Genomic DNA, 17,079 nt, shown 5'->3' on the forward strand with positions numbered 1-17,079 from the left:
CCCCACACCCCCCCCCCCCCCTTTGGCGACGCCCCTGTGTGCAGGCCCATTTACCCATTTATGTGTGTATATTTGTTCTCCACATTTTGATCATTCCAAAACCACAGAGTTTATATCAATTGTTTTGTTGTACAAGGCCAACATTTTATAATTGACTCCGGAAAGTTTCTGCCATAATGTGATGTTATGACCTGATGTCACTACGAGTCTGAGCCGAATTAGCTTGCTCCTATAAAATACTGTTGCAAACACTTCCAAAATAGGGTCGTAGTCAGATCGTATACCGTGCGATGGGTTGAACTTAACCCGAATCCTCGCCGAGCCCGAAGGCAAGTTCAAGAAATTTCCAGGTGGGCCAGCGAATTTGCCTTGCAAATTAGTAGGAAATATAAGAAAGTTAGTTGCAAGGTCATTTAGGTGTCTGAGTCTTTTTTTTCCCCTTTCTTTTTTCCTTTCTTTTTTGCAGCGTCGCTGAATCTCGATGCGAAACTTGGTTGCACTCCATCTGTCCGCGGTGCGGGGCTTGGCGTGGAAGATGGTCGGATACCAGACTCTAGTCTGACCTCGTCATCGATCTGGGGTTTTGCTCATGAAGCTTACAGAGGAAGGCTTAATGAAGTTGCCGTTGCAGGGTTAAACGTCGGTGCATGGGTCGCCGCCTTTAACGACAACAATAAGTGGGTTAAGGTAATTTGCTCTAGCATGTCTAAATGCGCATTGAGATGATTTGAATTAAAGTGTGCCAACATATCAAGAAATAATTTGTGTACAGCTAAAATGTATAATCAACCTTCTCTTCGTGTTAGGCTGCATAGCTCTTTAAAGTTTACTTGAAGAAGAACCTGAAAAGGGGTTTACCTGGCTTTCTATTGGCTAACTGATTAGAAGTATGAATACAATAAAAAATAACATACTGCAATATGATATATTTCAAGTGTATTAATAAATCTCTGCCATGTTCGCTTAGACATTTGAACACGCTTTTAACGCGCTGGAAGGTCATGAATTATTCATTTTTCGTTCGATGCTTCCTATATTCGTATATACTCTTCACGCAACAAGAAAAAAAAACGCAGATCAGCTTCGAGCATGCGTATTACGTTTTTTGAGTGAGGTCATCTCCGCTTAGTTTTTCATTTATGTTAATGTATTCATCATTTGGCTAATAATGACGCATAAGTAGTGACGAATCAGTTTCCTTCAATTTCTTTATAATAATGAGAACCCAGCCTTGAATCCGTTGAGTGATCATGACGATGGAGTTATATTTGGGATAGTTGTTATACACTGTTGCTCATAAAGTTGGAATATTTGTTTTACCCCAATTTATGGAATGATTTTGACAACGATTTATTCCTAATAGATCTAGATAATAGTTTACATTCTAAGATGTTATTGAATAATAATTTACAAGTCTTTGTTTTGCGTGACTGCTTTATAGTGGGGGTTGTTAGGGATATTTTGGTGCAGATTCTTCTAAAAGCACCAAATTTGGCCCAGAGGCAGCTTATACCATACTATGACGATTTCTACCCTGGGACCGCCATATTTGTCAAATCCAAAATGGCCGCCATCTGAGTTAAAGGTCAAGCGTAGTTCCAAAAGATAAAGGGCTAGTATGATAATAGTTTATATATTTATGGGGTTTTGGGGGTCGGAGAATCTGATTATGATATTTTTTCATCAATTTGAGCTCTTCTTGGGGCTGTCATACTGGTCAGATTGGTCAAATCTAAAATGGCCGTCATTTGAGTTACAGGTCAAGTGTAGTTACTAAAGGAAAATGGGCTAGAATGATAAAAGTTTATACATTTATGGGGCTTTCGGTGTCGGAGAATCTGATAATCATTTCCTTTCATCGATTTGAGGTCTCCTTGGGGCTGTCATACTGGTCATACTGGTCAAATCCAAAATGGCCGCCATCTGAGTTAAAGTTCAAGTGTAGTTTCATAGGAAAAAGAGCTAGACAAGTAAAAGTTTTTTCGAAATATGGGGGTTTCAGGGTCAGCAAATTTGAATATGATGTTCTGTCATTGATGTGAAGGTCTCTTTTGGGCTGTTAAAATGGTCAAATCTAATATGGCTGCCAAACAGGCAAATGCTATGATACTTGATGAGGTAATCCCTGAAGCAGCTTTTCCAAGCTATACTGGGATGGGATGTGTTGTGACAGCAGGTGAAGGTGCAGACAACAAAAGGGTGTACAATTTCTTTATAGTACAGTAAAACAGTGACGTGCAAGTAAAAAATCATGCTGCTATATGGTTTACAGCATTCTGGAACCTACAGGAGGTTCCAACCCTCTGATGACAGGGAGGGCGGTCATCTGGAAAGCAGCAACTGTTGGGGCAGTAACTGCAGTGGCTGGTAGTTGATTCCAGAGGCGAATGGTGCGGGGGTAAAATGAGTACGTGTAGGATTCTATTGTTGCCACAGGAACAGAGAGCTTGAGTGTGTGGTCTCTTCTGCTGATGTATGTAGCTTTGGTTATGAGGTGAGGAAGACAAATGTTGACTAGCTGGTGGTGTATTTTAAAGAGCATGGTGCTTTGTGCTAGAAGACGACGTGTGTGCAGTTTATCCCATCCCAGCTGGGAAACAAGCCCTGTAGCTGACGTGGATCTTCGGTAGTCGCGGAAGACAAAACGAGCAGCTGTTTTCAGTACCCTTTCCAGACCTTCGGCAGCACCAGAAGTGTGGGGGTTCCAGGCTTTAGCCCCATACTCTAGTATGATGTGCATACTTAGATTTTCTTCTCTTTTCTGGGATGTAATGTTGAGATAAAACTAATTTCATGGTTATATCAATGGTTAACATGCATACTTAAACATTCTGACATACATTAGTTAACCCTTACATACACACACACATCGCATAAACACCACACACACACGCATACACACATGCGCACAAACACACAACCCATACATTACCATTAAGTCTGTCACTTCTGTTTATCGTACGGAAATAATATACTTGTTAATTTTGATTCTACGAAGTTAAACCATGGTGGACAATGGTGGTCATGGTTTCAACAATATTTTTTTCGTGGTATAAATATTGATGCTATGTTTATGACCTGACGTTATAAGTGCTTTAATTGTGAGGGTATATTTCCCAATTACTTATTTGACGTGAGTTGTAATTCAACTTCTTTCTCAGTAGTTATATAATACAGTTCCTTGTATGTCATTTTACCTGGGTTTTATTATGTTTCCATACATAATCCTAAAATGGATGTTAAAACAACCCTTTTGAGTAGTGTCGGCTTACAGGCTCTTATTTATGTTCTGCGTGAGTGGTGTCCCTCCATTTGCTTGATTTGTTTATTCCATATTGTTTACCTATTCCTATATTGGGTGGAAATAGTTACAGTTACACAGTTGTGTATAAAGAGACAAACACAAATAGCAAGGCAGGCTTTCCAATATTCAATCTTTGGGTAGAACTGATTACTGTCATAGTTTGTATCCAGTTATTCAATAAGTAAGTTCAGCTGGACACAACAAATAAATTAAGAAAATCAAGGAAGGTTTTCCAACATTACATCTTTGGTCAGAATAGATTGCTGTAATGGTTTGTGTCCAGTTATATAATCAGTAAGTTCAACTGGGCACAACAAATGCTCTCGATATATGTATAAATCTTGGCCTGCGCCCATACATTTCACCATTATGTTCTACTAGTCGTTGCTGTCAATGTTGTTGCTACATCCGCCTTCGCATTTGCAGAGCATTGTTTCACTGGTGAACCCGACGTGATCTAAACCCGACCAACCTGCTGAGTGGCAGACATTCTTCATCAAAACTGTTTAAAGTATTGTCTCCCTTTCCTTCATATTTCTACTCATGTCTTATCTTTCAACTGTCATCAGGCCTTCTTACGATCACACCCATTCTTCAACTTCTGAAACTTCTGCTTGCCCTTCATCTGTCTCCAATGTTCAACTCAAACTTCCTCCTTTCTGGCACAATGATCCTACTATTTGGTTTGCCCAAGTCCAGGCAAAATTCATGACCCGAGGCATCACCCAACAGAAAACAAAGTTTGTCTACGTCGTCGCCTCCTTGCAGCAGGAGTATGCCCAGGTATTTTTGACTCTCGACGTCGGCCTACGCCAAGCTTGCAGGTGGATTTTTATCATTGCCGACATATCCTCCTATCGTCGGGGCAGACTTTCTCCATCACTTTGGTTTTCTGGTAGATGTGCGCAATCTCAATCTCATCGATTATACTACAAATCTATCTATAAGAGGCATCCTTTCTTCTTTTCCATATGTCAGCCCCATGTTTGTCCAGGCAGACGGTCAAGCTACTTACAAATCTCTTCTTGACCAATTTCCAGACATCGCACGCCAAGTCTACAAGGAGGCAAAAGTGCTAGAATTAGGCATCGTTCGACCTTTTGGCAGCAATTGGACGTCCCCACTTCATATGGTGCCCAAGAAAAACCCCGGAGACCGGAGACCGAACGGTGACTACCATGCACTAAATAGGAATACAGTGCCCGATAAATATCCTATTCCCCATCTTCAAGATTTCACCTCAGCTCTAGCAGGCAAGAGAGTTTTCTCCAAACTCGATGTCATCAGAGCGTGTCACCAAATTCCAGTCAATCCAGTAGACGTGCCCAAAACAGCCATCACCACACCCTTTGGGTTATTTGAATTTGAGCGCATGCCTTTTGGGCTACGAAATGCCGCACAAAAAGGTACTTTTCTACTGTCTATTAATGATAGGGGAACCCGTGGTCTACCAGTTGTGTACGCCTACATCATTAACCAACTCAAGTGTGAATTTGGCGCATCTTCCCTCATCTTCCTTAACCAGGAAATGGACTTCATTGTAGCCTTAGGACAGGATAGTGACATAAAATCGATAAAAGAACATCATAATCATATTCTCTGACCCCGAAAACCCCCTTAATATATAAACTTTTATCATACTACCACTTTTCCTTTAGAAACTGCACTTGACCTTTTATTCAGATGGCAGCCATTTTGCATTTGACCAATATTACCAGCATGACAGCCCCAATGAGACCTCAAATTGATAAAAGAACATGATAATCAGATTCTCTGACCCCGAATACCCCATAAATATATAACCTTTTATCATACTAGCCCATTTTCCTTTCGTAACTACACTTGACCTTTAATTCGGATGGCGGCCATTTTGGATTTGGCCAATATGACCAGTATGACAGCCCCAAGGAGACCTGTTATTGATACAAGAACATCATCATCAGATTCTTTGACTCCAAAAACCCCCTTAATAATAAACTTTTATCATACTGCCCTTTTCCTTTTGGACCTACACTTGACTTTTTACTCAGATGGCAGCCATTTTTCATTTGACCAATATGACCAACATGACAGCCCCAATGAGACCTCAAAATGATAAAAGAACATTATAATCAGATTCTCTGACCCCCAAACCCCCATAAATATATAAACTATTATCATACTAACCCTTTTCTTTTTGGAACTATGCTTGACCTTTAACTCAGATGGCGGCCATTTTGGATTTGCCCAATATGGCGGTCCCAGAGGGCGCCCTTCTTGGCGCCCCGCAGCAATCGTAATAGTATGGTATAAGCTACCTCTGGGCCAAATTTGGTGCTTTTGGAAGAATCTGCACCAAACGACCCCTATTTAGCCTAATTAACAGCCCCCACTATTTAGCATCTGTATGCTACTATGCTACTAGGGGTCCTACCCCCTTAAAGGTAATACAAAGTTTTGGTATGGGGATATGAATTTAGTTCTAATGAACATATCGGAAGCATATGCGATCCTACATATTTAGCGATCGTTGTTTGTTTGTTTGTTTGATTGATTTTATTTCTGCGTTCAAAAATATACAAATTCAAATTCAAAGTACAAAATTTCGAACAATAACAAATACAATGAATACAATGTTTACAAAAGTAATTAAATGAAAAATCATGTTCAATTATATCATTCGATAAACATGTACGAAGCATACAATAACATAAGAAATATGAAATATTTTCAATAAATTAGAGAGGTAATTTGGAACGCAGGAGACCGCCATCGTGAGCGGTTAGGCTGGAGATGGATGGCGGCCTCGTAAAAAGAATTGGCGACATAACTCTCTTCGAAAAACTGAGTGACCAAGAGGGTGCGGTGCAAGTGCAGGTGCAGTGAGCAGTTGCATGATAAAGAATAAATAAGTCACGGTTTTGTTATACTAATTTAGAGAGGGGGAGCGTATGATTGTATTATTTGTCGTTTAAGTGTAGCTTTTAAGGAGTAGATGGTTGAACAAGACTTTATGTTGTCGGGTAAATCATTCCAAATGTCCGGGCCAGAATGTCTAACAGATTTGTGTGTTATTGATAATTTGGGGTTTGTAAGATGGAAGTTTCCAGATATGCGAGTAGAGTATGAATGAACGGAATTATTAAACCTAAACATGTTATCAAAGGATGGTGGAAGCAGATTATTAATGTACTTAAACATAATAACTGCTACTTGAGTAGTGTTCAGATCGAAAATTTTTAGTGTTTTAAGTTTATAGAATAAAGGATCAGTGTGAGCTAAGAAATGCGAACCTGTACAAATACGTATGGCTTTCTTTTGCAGTTTGAAAATAGAATTGATTTTTGTCGAACCACAATTTGCCCATACACTATTACAATATGTTATATACGGGAGAACTAGCGAATTATATAGTAGGAATAAGGTTGCATGGGGTAGAAGAAACTTTAACTTGGAGATTATTCCAATACTTTTGGAAATGCACATTGTAACTTGGTGTAAATGATCATTCCAAGTCAAGGTTTCATCTATAAGAACACCCAAAAACTTGGAATTAGTTTTCTTCTCTAGTAGCATACCATCGATTTTAATATATATAGGTGTTTCTGTATTATGAGAATGATGTTTAAAATACATGAAATGAGTCTTTTTTGTATTAAGTGAAAGTTTATTGGATTTAAACCAATCTGATACTTTGTTAATTTCATAATTCAAAGTATTGTTTAACGAATTAAGGTCTTTATGGGAATAAAAGATATTTGTATCATCGGCAAATAAGATAAAAGAAAGAAGGGGGGATGTATTGATAATATCATTTACATAAAGAAGAAATAACAGTGGACCTAAGATGGAGCCTTGAGGAACACCGCATTGAATTAAAAGAGGATCAGAATCATAACTATTAAATGTAACATATTGTCTTCTGTTTGTTAAATAATCTTTAAACCATAAGAGTGGCTGACCCCGAATTCCGTAATGACTGAGTTTGGAGAGTAGAATAGCGTGATTGAGCGTATCAAATGCTTTACTCAAGTCACAGAATATACCTATAACATGCTCTTTGTTAGCTATGGCACTTGTAATTTTGTCATAAATTTGAATTAATGCTAAGTCAGTTGAGTAATTTTTTCTGAAGCCATATTGATTTGAATTGAGTATTTTGTGTTTAGTGATAAATTTGTGTAGCCTATTATGAACGATCTTTTCTAAGACTTTAGATATACTTGGGAGTAGGGAAATTGGACGATAGTTACTAATTTCGTGAGGATCATCTTTTTTGAGAATGGGGTTGACTTTAGCTAGTTTTAATAAATCAGGGAAAACACCTTGCGATAACGAGTGATTAAATATGTGAGTTAAAGGCTTTGCAAGTGGATACATTATTTCTTTTAGGAGAGACATACTTATTTTATCAAAACCGTGCGATTTTGAGTTGTTAAGAGATTGGGTAATGTTAATAATTTCGCTAGGATTTGTCGGATTTAAAAAGAGGGACTCTTGGTTTTGATTGGAAAGATAGTCTTTAAAGTGTGCGTGAGTTCTATTAATTTTGCTGGCGAGTTCTGGGCCGATATTCGTAAAAAATGAATTAAATGAATTTGCATGAAGACTAGGATCATGTATTTTAGTGCCATTTAATGTGATATTATCCGTGGGTGGGGGATTCGTTTTTTTTCCCATTACCTCTTTGATAATTTTCCAAGTTGCAGTTGTGTTTGAACTGGCCTTTTTTATTTTATTAGAAAAATGCAATCTACGGGATGTACGGATAAGTTTTGTTAATTTGTTTCGATAAATTTTATATGTGTTTAGGTTAGTGTCAGTTGGATTGTGTAAATGTAATTTGTAGAGGCGATTGCGTGTTTGTATTGATTTCAATAAACCTTTAGTTATCCAAGGATTCCTGGGTTTATTTCGCTTATTACTCATTTTGCCTAAAGGAATATTCTTTTCATAATAATATTGCAATTTGTTACTAAAATGTTTATATGCAGTATTGACATCATTTACACTATATACCTCAGCCCATCCCTCGAAAAATAAATCCTGTTTCAGCAATTCTATATTACGTTTGGATTCTTTGCGATATATAAGCTCATCAAATGATTTACGGCCAGATAGTTTGCATTCACAAGTTAAAAATATGGGTAGGTGATCCGACACTTCAGAACACAATATTCCACCGATGGTTTTGTTGTTATGTACGTTTGAAAAAATATTGTCAATCTGAGTTGATGAATGTGGATTTATTCTGGTGGGTTTATTAATAATCGAAAAAAAGCCGTATGAATACATCAACTGCATACAATTGGTTGAGTTACTGTTATCAGATGAGGGTGAGAAGTTGATATTAAAGTCACCAAGGATAAAATTGTGTTTATTTTCATCCCCTATTTTATGAAGATAAAAATCCAGTTCGTCACAGAATAAATCACAATTAGAATCAGGGGGTCTATAAATCAAACCTATGATGACGTTTTTGGCATTTGAGTTATTAATTTCGATAAATAAAGATTCAGCTTGTGTTAGTTTAATATCTAAACGGATTTTGAAGTTTATGTTTTGTGTAATATAAAACGCAACACCGCCACCTCTTCTTCCTTTGCGGTCCGCCCTAATCAACTTATAATTAGGCAAATTGAACATATCTGGAGAATTCTGATGTAACCAAGTCTCACTTATTCCAATGACGGAAAATGCAAAATTATTTAAAGAGTGTAAAAGGTTTTCAACGTATTCGAAATTTTTGTTCAGACTTCTGGAGTTTATATGTAAAAGTGAAATATTGTCTGGTTTGTAAGAAAATGAATTTTTGAATTCTTGGGGTGTGTAGTATTTGCTCTCGTTTATATCGTCGACAAGAATATCGGGAGTGTGCGCGTGCGAATTCATTTAACGATACGTATTATGTAAAGTACCGAAAATTTGGAGGATGAACAACTGCATGTGTGATGCTGGTGCGTTTGTGTGTGTACGAAGTGCAAGTGTGCGGGTAACTTCAAAATATAACTCAAATAAAAATACAATAAGACCCATCTTGGTCACAGTTACAATAATTGCTTAGGAGCAACAGAGCGGAGCCCGACCGCCCGAGTAAAGGGTGTATTTTTGACACGCAAAATAGAGGGGCTGGGAAGAAACAAAATGCTTGATAACAATAATGACAAATCGGAGTACGATTATTAAATGGCAAAGAGGGATTTGACATTCCCGCTCATCAAAACTAGTTCAGTCTATAACAATGGATTTTGTGATTGACACAGGAGTTTTGCAAAACAAAGAGATTTGTTGTGCGGAGGAGAAAAATGTATGCATGTTAAAGCAGACTCTGAGATGATGCTTAATAGCAATAACGTCATTTCGGAGTACAATAATATTAAATGGCAAAGAGGGTTTTGACATTCCCGCTCAAAAAACAAAAAAAAGTTCAGTCAATTACAATATAACAGATAGACTCAAATTTTTGGAATGCTATACAGATAATAATTATTGATAAAGAGTGAGGACTTCGGTCTTGATAATACCAGTCGTCAAGATCAAAGGATAACGAATACTTGTCTCAAGCCCATTTGAGGGTAAAGAATACATTCCTGCATGATACAAAGTTCTACTGCATGTCCCCTGGAAGGAATACAATCATGACAATTTAGGATTAGTGACAACCGTACAATTCTTTCAAGATTCAAATGCTTTACCCATTTGGACAATCGAATTTTCCATCATGATAATTGTCACATACAAAAACCAAAAAAATAAAAATAAACAAATAAATTGAGTTTTGAGAAGAAAGTTAGGCTTGTCAAACAATGGACCCATCGCACCCATGCGTCGAGTATTTCTGAGATAGAGCACCACTGCGGACCAACATGAAGATTGGTCAGCCGTGGCGCGGAGAAGCCACGCCCAAACGTTAGACACATGTGAACGATAAGTCCATGTATTTGTTACATTTTAATAAGCCCATCATATACGAATCGCGTGACTGACACGGGTGTTTTGCAAATCAAAGAGATTCGTTGTGCAGATGAGAAATATTCATGCATGCTAAAGCAGACCATGACATAATGTTTGATAGCATGACAATTCGGAGTACAATTATTAAGTGGCAAAGAGGGTTTTGACATGAATTCCCGGTCATCAAAACAATTTCAGTCAACCACAATAAAACAGATGGATCCAAAACAGTTGAACGCTATACAAATAATTATTGATAAAGGGTGAGGAATTCGTTCTTGACAATCCCAGTGATCAAGATCAAAGGTTAATACAAATTTGTCTACGACCCCGAGGCCAGTGGAGGGTAAGCTATACATTCCTGCATGATACAAAATGGAGCTGCATGACCCCCGAAAGGTCATGACAATTTGAGATTAGTGACAACAATACAATTCTCTCAAGATTCAAAAGCTTTACACATTTAATGTGGTTTTGAAAAGAAAGTTAGGCTGGTCAAACAATGGACCCATCGCACCCATGCGTCGAGTATTTCTGAGATAGAGCACCACTGCGGACCAACATGAAGATTGGTCAGCCGTGGCGCGGAGAAGCCACGCCCAAACGTTAGACACATGCGAACGATAAGTCCATGTATTTGTTACATTTTAATAAGCCAATCATATACGAATCGCGTGACTGACACGGGTGTTTTGCAAATCAAAGAGATTCGTTGTGGTTTTGAAAAGAAAGTTAGGCTGGTCAAACAATGGACCCATCGCACCCATGCGTCGAGTATTTCTGAGATCTAGAGCACCACTGCGGACCAACATGAAGATTGGTCAGCCGTGGCGCGGAGAAGCCACGCCCAAACGTTAGACACATGCGAACGATAAGTCCATGTATTTGTTACATTTTAATAAGCCCATCATATACGAATCGCGTGACTGACACGGGTGTTTTGCAAATCAAAGAGATTCGTTGTGCAGAGAAATATTCATGCATGCTCAAGCAGACTATGACATAATGTTTGATAGCATGACAATTCGGAGTACAATTATTAAGTGGCAAAGAGGGTTTTGACATGAATTCCCGGTCATCAGAACAATTTCAGTCAACCACAATTTCAGTCGCGGTTTAAATTGAGTCTAAACTGATGAAATTATAAATAAAAAACTGTTTATGTTGTATAGCTCCCTCCCAAGGTCAATATATCAATTTAGCTATAAAACAATGTTTCTTGACTAACATTGACCGATTGGCTATTCCCGGGTGTAAATTATATATCACAACTACATATTATGAGATTTTCATGGTCGCAGCTATCATTGTATTGCCGTAGGCGCTATTTGAAATTTATCAAAAATTACCGGGAGCACCGGTAAATTTTTATATTCAATTTTTCTCGAAAGCAGAAGTGTTTTAGGGACTAAATTTCCTAGTGCTTATAAACATCCACAGGGGCATCCAAATATATCGAAAGTGTAAAGATTCACTATCCAGCCAAAACTTTGTATTACCTTTAAGTCATAACTGACAGTAATGAGGATTAATGCCTCACAAAAGGGCAATAATAATGGCACATCGACACGGTTTTAATCATGGGGCCTCACAGTTACGAGGCCATTACTTTGCCACTGAATCACGACTGTACTCCAGAAGATTCAGAATCGCGGAGCAAAGCTGATCTACTTGGCCCGTAAGCACGATCATGTCACCCCGTTGCTTAAAGAACTACATTGGCTTCCAATCAAGCAACGCTTTTTTTTTACAAGTGCATCCAAAACAAAGCTCCAGTGTATCTCAATTCTCTCATCGTACCCTACCAATCTGCTCGTCCTGGCCTTCGGTCGTGTACTGACAACACCTGCTACACGTTCCTCGAACATACACCAAAGCTGGCGTCAATGCTTTCCATGCATGTACTCCTCGACTCTGGAATGAGCTTCCACGTTTTATTCAATTAGCACCTTCACTGGATGTCTCCCAAAAATGTCTCAAAACTCTCCTCTTTGACCAAAATAAACAATAGATTCTTTGATAACTTTTATGTAAAAGCACTGAGAAACAACAGTTAGTTTTTAAGAGCGCTATAGAAATGACTTTATTGTATTGTATTGTACACAGCGGGGGCTAGGGTAGGGGGCAGCCCCCACAAATATAACAAAACAAAGAAAATTCAATAAATTATCAATAATTAATTGCATTTCTCCCCGGTCCCCAACAGGAAAATTCACTGCATGGCCACACAGAAGAGAGAGAAATCATGGGAGAGGGAAAGAGATTGGGGAGAGACAGAAAGCGAGAGAGCGAGAATGGGAGAGGGTGACGTGGGGGGAAGAGAGATAGAGAGAAAGAGCGAGAGAGAGAGAGAGAGAGAAGGAGAGAGAAAAGGTGGGAGAGGGAGAGATATAGAGGAGAGAGGCAGAGAGCGAGTGAGAATGGGGAGAGGGTGACATGGGGGAGAGAGATAGAGAGAGAGAGAGAAGGAGAGAGAAAGGGCGTGATAGGGAGAGAGAGAGAGAGAGAGAGAGAGAGAGAGAGAGAGAGGAAGAGGAAGACGAACACATAACTAGCACAATTTTTAAAACATCATATCGTTCAAATCTGACCAGCCCTTTCGATTTGCTCATATTGAAAGCAACATCCGTTCAAATGGTTGATATGTTTTTACATATTGCTTGTCCTAAGTATTGTTATCAAATGCAAGATAATCTGTCATTAGATAAATTCACATTTTGTTCTTCTTTTCATCATTAAAATCACACAAAGGTCGATCTCGGCGAGGATACTTTGGTAACTGGTGTTATCACACAGGGACGGACCAGTATAAACGAAAGGGTTACGTCATTCCAAATCTCCTACTCAAGGGACGATACAAATTGGACCTTTGCTCTGGAAGAGCATTGCGGGGTACGAAAAGTGAGTGTCATTTTGCGCTTCCAGTAAATGCTTATTTCATTTTGTTGTTAAGTCTATCATCTTCCTTTTTTATTCATGCTCTTTTTATTACTTATGTATTTTTTTAATTTCTTTGTACGTTTTTGCATGCAATTATTTTCTCATATCTACATAAACAGTCATGTATTAACACATCCAAAAGCATGAATTTCCTAGTGTGCAAAATTAAAGGATTTTAAAATGTATTTTAAAAATACAAAAAGTTCCATTAAAATCAATTGTTTATGTGCCTTGGCGATGAAATCTCGGTGCCATATTGCATTTCTCATGGAAGAGTTATACCGAGGGATTCGAGGCAAGACATTAATCAACATTTGCCATTCACCACCCAGGTGTAAATGGGTACCTGGAGTTTCCGGGGGTTATATGAATTACAGGGCCCTTGGGAATAGCAGCAGTTATACTGATGAGGCTTTTCTTGGTTAATAAACAAGTTATTTATCATTAATATTATTATCATTACTATTATCATTATAAGAAAAGAAAATATCCATTACTTTCGTTCCTTTTCAGACATATACAGGAAATTTTGATGCTGCCACATATGTGACCATACTGTTTCCTGAGCCAGTAACCGCACGGTACGTCAGGTTTCATCCTGTAACATTTATTGTGACGGCGTCTATGAGATTTGAAGTACTTGGTATCAACGCTTGAACCACAACGAGTTATCACTAAATTTATTTATTGTTTTATTCAATCTAATTGTTTTCATTTATTTATTTACTTATTTATTCATTTAAATTAAAGAGTGTGTCGATCAAAGTTCTAATGATTTGAATATAGCGCCATAGTTTTGTTGTCATACGATTACACGATTACAGAAATCTACTTTCTTTTTTTTCATGGAGATTTTGAACCCATGTTTGTACCGGGTATTTACCCGATATTAGCTGTATTTGATAACCGAGAGTAGACTTAACATTTACGATAGAGCGACAATTCAGTCTGACATTATCAACAATATACGGCGAACTTCAATAAACCCTTTTCGTGTGGAAAGCTCATCATCACAAATCTCCCTCACCCGAACGCTCTCCGAGACACGAAAACAAACTCGAGTGATTTCCCGATGGGACATCGAATTTCGCTTCTTGTGATATCAAGATTCGTACACACGATTACTAGCAATATCACCTTGTATGGTGTAAGCTAATTAAGACGCAATGCACACGGATGCTGCGTTGTGTATGTATTTTAATGATGAAATGTCTTATTTGGAATGAGTAATGTGCTTGCATGTAGAGCAGCGAAATTCTCCAAGCAGAGTTCTGGGATTCCTGATGCCCAGAGCTGGTTTATGCAAATAAACATAGAGGTACATGTACATATACAGGGACAAAAGTCAGAGATTAACAGACATCAAAGTCACCACCAAAGATGTTGAAAAGCTACAGGCACTGTGGAAAACAGGAGGAAAAGATGCACGGAAAATGCTTTGCAAATCGGTAAAGCGTTTGTTAAATGTGGGGATAAGAACTACTTCTCCATCATGCGCAAAACTACCTTGTGAAAGAATTCAAGTTAACTAATGTAATTGGATGTAAAAATTATGGGAGAAACGGAGTTCAATTTATTTGAAAGCCATTGGATGTAATTAACAGAAGCACGATGGATTACCATTCGATTCGGGAGCACATGGAACGTGCTGCTACGACAGGCATCCAGTACGTCACTCTGAAGCCAAGGAATAAAGTAAACAACCGTGCTATTATTTAAGGGGAAGTCTTCCTTGATATCAACTTGGTTTTAATAGAAGCAAAACAATGAGAGGAGCAGGTCAGTTTGAGCAAATTCCCATTAAAAATAACAAAGTTATGAATTTTTGAAGTTGCAATCAATTAAACACATATTGGCAACTCTGTGACGTATCTTGCGAGTTCCCCTCCCATTTGCTCTGTACTAAAAAAAAAAAAAAATCCCTCGAGAAAATGTTCCATGATATATGCGCCCTATCTAATGGTTATTGCAAATAATAATGTTTCTATTTCCAAGTATGGGAAACAATTCTATTCCGTCATCAAGAACGAAGAAAATTAAATTGTATACAATTTAATGTACAAAGAGCCAACTTGTGTTTAATTCATCGCAACTTCAAAAATTCATAACTTTATTTGTGATCGGACTATCACTGACTTGTTCCTATATCATTTTTGAGCTTTTATTAAAACCAACTTATTATCAGGGTGGACTTCCCTTTAAACCAACATGTAGATGCTCACTGAAAGTGGTAAATCGAAGGTCAACGAGGAGTACATTTGGAGCGTTAAGAAAATTTGTTTTCCCCTTAAATAATTTTGCAAAATTATTGATATAACTATGGTTGACACATGTGAATTGTGGTGTTTCGGTAGACGTCTACAGCCACTAGAGTGTACATATATTTTCAAAGGCACTCTGAATTTTACAATGCGATATACATGTGTGTCTCATGTAAATATTACTACTACTACTACTACTACTACTACTACTACTACTTACAATAATGTATTTATATCGTGCATTTTCTATATACGTGTTCAAATACGATTTACAATTACTCAATATGATAATATTGATGGATAAGAGAGGATACGATACAGCCATTCTCTACCAAATGTTTGAGATTATATTTTGTATTAGATTCTGACCAACAGTATGGTTTGTTTGTCAATTACGTCAGAAAGGTCAATTTAGGTCACATTGGTGACGAAGGCAATTGGATATTACGGTGGTAAAGGTTTTGTATTGAGTATCAAAAGTTTTACTTTTTGACTTTCATGATTTTTTGTAGATTGATTAAATCTGTCCTAATCTGAAATCTAAAGTAAATGTAACGTTTGTTTGGAAAAGGTATCGTAGTCGAGTGGTTTAATCTCTTGACTGGGAATGGAAAAAATCGTTGGTTAGAGCCCGACACGGCAGTTATGTCCTCGAGCAAGACATTTTATCTACATTGCTCCTCTCCACCCATGTGTTAAATGGGTAGCCGGAAGAATAAACGAAGGTCAAATAGCGACCAGTTAGAATGCTACCCAGGGAGTGGAGAATGTGCTCCTTAATGTGCGGAATAGTAATCGAATCCAATGACCTGGGTAATATTAAAGGTAATACAAAGTTTTGGTATGGGGTCATGAATTTGGTTCAAATGAACATATTGGAAGGATATCCGATCCTACAATATCCAGTGATCGTTGTCGCGGTTGAAATCGAGTCTAAAGTTATGAAATTGTAAATAATAAACTCTTCATGTTGTATAGCTTCCTCTCAAGTTCAAGATATTAATTAAGCTATAAAACAATGTTTCTTGACTAAAATTTGACCGATTAGCTATTCCAGTTTTGAAATTATATATCACAACTGCATATTCTGAGATTTCCATGGTCGCAGCTGCCTTTGTACGGCCGTAGGCGCTTTTTGAAATTTATCAAAATTTACCGGGAGCACCGGTAAATTTTTATATTCAATTTTTCTCGAAAGCAGAAGTGTTTTAGGGGCTAAATTTTATTTTGTTTTACATCCACAGGGGCATCGAAATATATCAAATTTGTAAATAATCACTTTCCATCCAATTTTCAAAATTTCCCAAAACTTTGTATTACCTTTAATACTGTAAGCGATTCGGTATGTTATAACTGGTAAAGCGCTTTATAGGGGGAAGCTAACTTTGCAAAATTTTAGCAAAACATTTAAAGAGAACTAAATGATGTAGAATTTTATTGCTATGAGTATATGGAAGCGAGAGAACAAAATGGAATTCATTTACTTTCTTAAAAAAAGACAAAATAAATGAGGTTTTCAAAAAAAAAATTGAGAAAAAGTAACCGTAGTTCGAAGTTTGAAATAGTATTTAGTCTAACGTTTTTGCCTGTTCGTCATGAGACATTGCTGATAATTATGTGTGCGTAATTTATCAAAACAGT

This window comes from Strongylocentrotus purpuratus, unplaced genomic scaffold, assembly GCF_000002235.5.
Source record: "Strongylocentrotus purpuratus isolate Spur 01 unplaced genomic scaffold, Spur_5.0 spur5_scaffold_12, whole genome shotgun sequence".
Lineage (NCBI taxonomy): Eukaryota > Metazoa > Echinodermata > Echinoidea > Camarodonta > Strongylocentrotidae > Strongylocentrotus > Strongylocentrotus purpuratus.